Source organism: Mycteria americana, chromosome 2 (genome assembly GCF_035582795.1).
Source record: "Mycteria americana isolate JAX WOST 10 ecotype Jacksonville Zoo and Gardens chromosome 2, USCA_MyAme_1.0, whole genome shotgun sequence".
Classification (NCBI taxonomy): Eukaryota; Metazoa; Chordata; class Aves; order Ciconiiformes; family Ciconiidae; genus Mycteria; species Mycteria americana.
Genome location: NC_134366.1, coordinates 57765164 through 57773206, shown reverse-complemented (window position 1 = coordinate 57773206; position 8043 = coordinate 57765164).

Genomic DNA, 8043 nt, shown 5'->3' with positions numbered 1-8043 from the left:
GCTTGAGGGTAGGAAAGGAGATAAACACCTAGAAGGAAGAACTATTTGCACTAAGAGACAGAGTTAGTACAGGCAGCTATAAGCAAACTGTCAATAAACACAGCCTGGAAATGTATGGTTTTTATTTATGAAAAGAGTTGGGATTTGGAGTCATCTGCTAGTAGAAGAAACCAAACTGAAATCCAGCAAGGGATGGAGTCTGACCAATTTATGAAAGGTATTTCATTGTTTATGAAAGTGATGTAGTTGCCTGTGACAGTAGGAGCCTGAACTTAGTGAAAAATAAGAACCTTTTTGATCGTATGCCTTCATAGCTAATTAATTACTGTTAGGGTTTTGCCTTTTACAGTAGTCTACTGCACAAAGCTTTCCACGCTGGGATGGTGTTCAGATCTTCTACTTGAGAAAAAAAGTGAGGTAGGAGCCTGAAGCAGGCTACTTGAGAGAGAAGAAAATCACTCCTCTAGAATGGTCATCATTAGCCAATATGACTCACCTTCACGCTTTTGCATCTAGAAGAAAAATGCTCCTACTCTGCAACTGTCAGCAAATTTTCCCTGTTTGAATATCAGGAGAAAAAGAAGCAAGATCTCCCAAGGCTTTTCCTATGGAATATGCATGTCTAGCTTAACATCTCTTATCCTCCTTTAAACAATCCTTTCATAACAACAACAAAAAAATCTCTTCCATGCCTTAAGTCTTCCATTTCCTTTCTTTGGGCTTCATTGCTAACTAGCATCAAACCGAGCAGAGCTTTCTGGCTTTTCAGCCCGTGAAACGTCCCTTCTGAAACAGACTCATTGCCTGCTGATGGAGGACACTTGCACAGTTGCCACTCACCCCAGCTCCTTTGGGAAAGCAATCTATCCATTCTTCCCAAAGCTGTCAGGCTAGAACTTAAATGGTTGATACCAACTTCATCCATTGCTGAAGCAGTCTTAGCAATGGATGAAAAGGTATATGCTGGCCTCCACAAACTCAGAGTGTGAGTCCTTTTCAAATTTTTAACTTCCCGGTTCACAAATATTCAGAACAATCACCCTGTTTCTTAACTGAGGATGCATTTCCTCTGCTGACTGAGCCCTGCTCAGATGTACCAAGACCTTGACTCACTCAAGCGTGCTGGAAGCAGCTGAGGGAGCACACAAACAGCTTGCAGCTGCATGTGAAGGCCTACTTTGGATTTGACACCAAATGCCTGGTCCCTAAAATAGAAAGGCAGTGACTGGTTTGAAGCCATGATTAGCTCCCTATACAAATGCTTTGGCAAACCGTTCTGCAGAAACGTTTCCCTAGAGGTCAGCATAACAAAGAACATGAAACCAGAGACTGAATACGCACGAGAACTTCTGCAAGAAATCTTCTGTCATCCTCCAGGTGCCCTTCTAGGCATTGCCTCCGAGTTGCTGCTTTTGGGACAGCTCCTAATTCTAAAAGTAAAGTAAAATCATTCGTGCCATTCCCCACTCAAACTTATAGGTGAAAGCTAAAATTTTTAACAACCTCGTACTGCCTGGGAAGGTAATATGGTGATCCTACACCTAAAGTAGACAATTCTACCTCAGAAGATATGGGGGTTAACTTTTCAGAGGTGCCAGACATTTAGCTCTATAAATGGAGGTGAAGAGGGCAATAAAGCTATTTCTAGTTTTGCGGCAGATATTCTGTATGATGGGCAACAGGCTATCTCACTGCTTTATCTCAGTTTTTCCAAAGTAAATGTGGGAAACAGCCTACTTTTTCACATGAGCAAAACCCATTTTAAAAAACCTAACCTTCCCTTCCCTTCCCTTCCCTTCCCTTCCCTTCCCTTCCCTTCCCTTCCCTTCCCTTCCCTTCCCTTCCCTTCCCTTCCCTTCCCTTCCAGGAGACAGGGGCAGAGACGGGCACACCTACCCCATCGCTCAGGCAGGGACTGAAGGCCCCAGGCTGAGCTGAGACACGTCCCCTGCACCCTTGGCAGGAGATGGTGGGCGTCCCACGAGAGGCCGTTCCCAGCCACAGAGGCCTATGAGCACCCCCAGGACCCTGGCAGAAGAAGACTTGCACTGCTCATATGCTCTCCTCTAGACACTGATGCTTGGCCACTTTGGAGACAAGAGTATTGGGCCAGGTGGACCTTCTCTCTGAGGGAGTACTGTTCTACCCAGGCTCTTGTGTTTTAGCCTGTTTTTCCACCGGAAACAGATCAGGCATTTGTAAAAATGAGTACAAGGTGTAAAAAAAAAAAATCCATGGGGAAATGAACAGGTATTGCTCACCTCCAAAAGATTTGCAACCATTTAGTTGAGGAGCCCATCCTGCTTCAGACTGAGGGCTTGGTCTTTGAGCCTTGCTAGTGTCAGAGATGCCAGGTTTTGCCATCCTCTGGAAACCCAGCTCAACTGGATGAACACAGAAGACTTTCAAAAACCGCACTTCACACTTGCTTTTTGCAAAGTTGTGCAGATTGTCAAAGAAATGAAGAACAAAGGCAACCAGCAGAAACAACTATCCTTGTGATTTCTTATTGCGGCTTCTTTCCTGATTTTTCTTAAAAAATAATAATGACCAGCTGTGATAAGCATTTCTGTGTGCAATAGGGATAATCTGGTTTTATTATGAAGGGTTTAAATACTTGTGTTTAATCTCCCATTCCACACAAATGGATCAAGATCTTAAGATCAAAATGAAATGCAAGGTAAACAAAAAACATTCCAATATTTTCTTCTGCACTCTGTATAGTCATTATGGTACTCATGTGACTAGAAGATTATAAATTATAAAACAAACCTTATAGCAAGTTTTTTGCTCTAAGCCATGGTTTCTCCTACCTGCTTATACTGTCGCAAACAGAAGCATTTAATGGACCGACTGCATTTTCCTATTTAGACTTGCGTATTGCTGTAGTGACAAGCACACCCATTCTTGAAGTGGGATGCAATACGCCCTGATCTCTTTTTGATGCAACAAAGGGAACCAGTACCAGAAGAGCAGCTCCGCAGTAGTGTCTATTGACCGCTGCCCTTCGTGTATGACCATATGGGCTCACCCATTAACACCCACACTCTAGGCACCTTGTCTATGGATACAGATATTTGTCATTTACAAAGTTTTTGCAAAGTCTCTGAAAAATATCCATGTTGCATTGCAGATTTAAATAACTCTGCAAAACCAGAAGCAGTGGCACACTCTTACTGTTATCTTTGTCTCACAAACGAAAAAAATTACTCCTCATCGAACAGCATAGGGGCAGCCAAATTCTCCAAGCTTCCTTCATGTTAGATGCAGCGTAAGTCTGTCACAAGCAGCTAAGGGCATCTAGCACCTACCTCCTCAAGTCGGTTCTGACACTCACCGGAGTTACAACCGCCCACAGCAAACTGCTATGCATAGACATGGTACATTATTTTTAACTGCTCTTTTGACACTTCCCCAGGCTATTTCAGTAGGCATTTTGGCAGTTATCAGATAAAACAGAAGGATTACTGTTTCAGGCTCATTCTTTAGAGATGACTAGTATTTAACACATTAGTCTGGCAGCATTTCAGCCAACAGGTCTCCTATTTTGTTACTGAACTGCCCCCCCCCCCCCCCGATCTCATAAGTTTTTCTTCACAAACAAGCAAAAAGGAAAAATAACTGTAACAGAAGCGTACCAGACATGCTGAGCTCACTTGAAGGCAAACACCAATTCATTACTTTCAGGATGGCAGTCAGTGTCTAAAATGTAACACACAAACTGCTGGTTATCATCATGCCTCCACTCTTAGCCAGGACATCCATGAGGCACAAGCTCCCTCTTTAGCAGGAGATCCCCTCCTTCGTGCTTGGGATACTGACAACCAACAAGCCGTCATAGCATCAATCAAGAACAAGAGGGTGGAAACTGGACAGCTTCCAGCCTTCTCCACTCATAAGAAGCATGGGGAGAAGAATAACTGCACTACCTTGACATCCGAGATGCTACTCTAGAGCTTCAGCAGAAAGAGTGCATGACTGCTCCCATGGCTGCTTTGGTCTGTGGATGAGGCTTCTCCCAGGCTGCCTCCAATCTCTTTTTACTCTATGCTCATAGCACAAGCACAGGAGGCAGCATTAACATCAGTGGCTCACAGGCTGTAATCATTTATTGCCCACCCCCTTTCAGGGAGGAATGAGAGAGCACTCTGTGAAGAGGAAGGCAGAGGAGAGGAGAAAACATAGGTCCAACACTACTGCAGGTGTTACCTCACCTGTTACTCAGACAGTAAGGAAATACCTGAAAATCAGTACTGATGTTGTCAGGAAGAAGAAACAAAGACAGGGTGTGTATGTGTTTCACAGTTTGGCACTGTCAGCCCCAGGGGCCTCGCTGGCTGTTTGTCCCAGCTTGCTTTTCGCGGCAGGAGCACGCCAGTGCTTTTTTCCCCATCCCTGGCATGCACAGTTTTGGTTCCCGCTCCTCATCTTAGCTGCCAAAGCATTGCAAAGACCACCTGAGCTTTTGCCTGGGTTCTGGCCACTTCTGATTTCTCCCTTTGCCCACCATGTGCTTCCTCAGCTGCCCACGGATGATGGCTGCTTTCCATCAGGTGGCACAGAAATCAGTGTCCCCCATCCTCTCCTTGCTCTCTTGCCATAAATACAGTCAAATCCAAATAGAAATGGACAAGGAGAAAAAACATGATTGCTACCCAGCTCAATAAGTGAACAGATATGTATTTCTAAATCAGTATTCTAGTATGTCTTTCCTCTCCCCCTTCCCCCCCCCCCATTTCCAACACAACAAACTGCTTCCTAAAGAATCTGTAGTTAACCTCCAAACACTGCTCACAGTCACGTATTCACAGGCACCTAGGCACACCATCCATGATTACCTCAGTAGATGGATGTAGTTCTGCCTACCCTAATGTAGCTGCAGCCACCTTCTTAACAGACCTGACACAGCAGAGGCAGCCTCACCACCTCACTTTATTAGGAAATGACAGATTTTGTCCCCAGACCTGGCAAGCCCCTTGGCGTTCCCCTGGCTCACCTACCTCCATCTGTAACTGTTGAGATGGGTGGCTATCCTCTGAATGTGCTTTGAAATGAGCGCTGTATTGTCAGGTTATTATGAGAAACGACCAAACTTTTCTTAAAATGTCAGGGATTAAGGAAAATTAAGCCTGCAATTAACACCGAACCACTTAGGACCTGAGATTTCTGAAACTACGATTTCAAGCATGAGGCATACAAAAATGACTGAAGCTGTAATCCTAACACACTATCTGCTACAGGCTTGTTTTTTTTCCAAGAAAATTTCCAAAGTGGTTCCCACAGAAAGAACTTTAGTGGAATGTTATTAAACATGTATCCTCCTCCTCGCCTCTGTTTAGCTAAGTGCAAAGGAAACAACAGAGTGATGAAATATTTCCCATTGTTTTGACACTTTTAAGAGCATTCTGGAGTCTGTTTACCTTTAGCACAGTTTTAGGTTGGAAACTATCCTTCCCCCCATTCCTTTTTTTGCAACACCGTGTCATATTAATAAAGCAGAAAATGGGCAAAACCCAGAATATTCTCCTGAATATTTTAACAACAGTGTTACACGAAGTGGAGCACAGACTCAAACAAGCACTATTGCTGCAGAACTACAGCTCACCGTTATGGGTTTGAGATGCCACCAACACCACTTTTTTCATGCTTCTCTTAAATTTGAATTACATTATTCAACTCCCAGGGGCTTTCACGATCCCTCAGAAGTGTAAATTGTTCTAAAAATTATCTTTGTTTTACATGCAGGAATTATGTCTGCATATGCAGGAGCCCACAGCCAAGTGCAGGTACACAGCTGCTTGATGGCAACGAGAAAACCAGCAACTTCCATCAAGTAGGAAAATCCAGGATCACAGTAAAACACCCAACCTTGCTTTGAATAGGAGAGTGGTAGCTAACAGCCTGAAGCAACTGCGGAAAGCAGGAGGAGAACAAAAATCCTGTAAAGAACACTGTAACACAGTTATCCATTTTCAGAGAGTCATGTGTTTCCATGCTACTGGGGCGCAGACAGGACCTCAGTTTTTAACGTTTCAACATAGATTCCATTGGCAGGGGATGTCCTTGCGAAAGCTGAAAAGCGTAATTGGATGCTATGGTTTGGAACCTAATCACTCAGATTTTCAGATACTCCCATCTTGACTGCTTTATAGTACATGTACAGTTTCACGCAGAGTCTTACCAGCTCAGTAAAGAAAGCTGGCAATTGCCTTGCGTGAGGCAAAACGAGGCAGAGTAAAACAGGAGTGCTAAGCCTGCTAACACTGTTACTGGCCCACTGAGTCAGCTAAATTCTGCCGCTGTTGTGTGCATCCATAAAACAGACCAGTCTTCTGCAAAACTGGAACTGTCCCACTGAAATCCACAAACAATGGGTATCACGTATTAAGTGCTCTGGGAGTGTTAAATATTACTGAGCCCAATATTAATTAAGAGGATGGTGGAAGCCAATCAATTTTTCCAACAACTTAAGCTTTGGTATTTTTCCATGCTGCATGGAAGAAAAAGAGGTAGAAAAAACAAGACCCCAGCACACACAAATGAAATTATATCTTCTGAATATTTTCCCAAAATGGATTGTACCAGTTAGATAGCTGGCTAGACCCAGCCAGGATCTCTTTGAAAATGAGAAGAGTCTTGGCATCTGTCTGATCCTGGGCAGATGTCAAGTGGTATGCATTTTAGCATTTCTTTGACAATGAAGCTTCAACCAAAAATATTCCAGTCTGGTCAATGTATTTAGATCAAAGATTAGCTTACACTCCAGCATTAGCAACATTGGCACCTTTCCTACCATTCAATTTTAGTAACAAGCTGAAGCTCCCACAAAAATATGCAAGGAGAGGTTTCTTTCCTGAGTCATCTCTTAAAAACATACTCATTTATTTAAGTAAAAATCACAGCCAAAAATTGGCAAGAGCAAGGCTGGAAAGAAATATAGTTTACACACATGACTATCTATGCATCCACGTGGCTAGAAGAGCCACCACATCTGACAGTAATGGGAGAAAGTTTAGAAATTAAGGTGCGGTATTAGCTTTCCCTATTCAATTCTCAGTTGTTGTAGGCTCAATCCTACCTTCTGATCCAGCTCTGGTACAGCTAAATGTATTGTATGCATTCATGTAATGCCAGCTGTGTGTCTGCTGCTCTGCATTTTGCATTGGACTACAATCACATAGAGACCACCTACCCTCTCAGACTCTCGAACCATTACAAAGCTTGGTGTCCCAAAAAGGAATCCAAGATTTTCAGTAAGCCTATTTCACATATTAATAGATAAAGTATTTGGCTCCTGCCAATGAATACAGTGAGCATAAGGCTCAGATATGGAGCGTATTTTACTGCATTATGGTTGCCACTGACATTGCCAGAGGGGTCATTCTGCATGCTACTCTGATGTTAAGAAGGTCTCTATGAATGGGAAAGCACTTCCTGCGTACTGTGATGCTGCTTCAGAATAGTCAAAGAAAGCTGGTGAACACTAGTTTTGTTAAGCTATTGTATGCTCATCAGGAGGCCACAGAAACTACCAAACAGACCACACATTTCTTAGCCAATATTTTTGAAAGTCAATTGAGTTTTTAAAGCTACAAAAAGCTATAGAAAAAATTGAGTTAGCATAAGAATTCAATATTAGTTTCATACATAATGGAAGACTGAACTTTATAGCTTGTTACAAATTAAGGCGTCTCTCTCTGGTCTGCAGTTTTACAATGCAATGCATTTCACAAAAGGTAGCAACAGTACTGCCAGCATGTTAGGCTAACTTGGAGGGAAATACCATGGAAGGCTTTGATCCTGCCAAGGTAAGAAAGTATCTTCAACTTCTTGGAGGAGAAACAGGGAAGGAAAAGTGCTCTCGGGCACAGAAGCACTCTGAGCAGATAGATGTAGGAATTTCAGACACAGAAGTGGGCTAAACCAAACACTCCTCTGTGATGCAAATATATCACTCAATTTGGATGATTCTCTCAAGATGTACCCAAATCCTATATACACAATTCAAGCTATATTCCCTGCAGGTTGTGGAAGCACACTTAT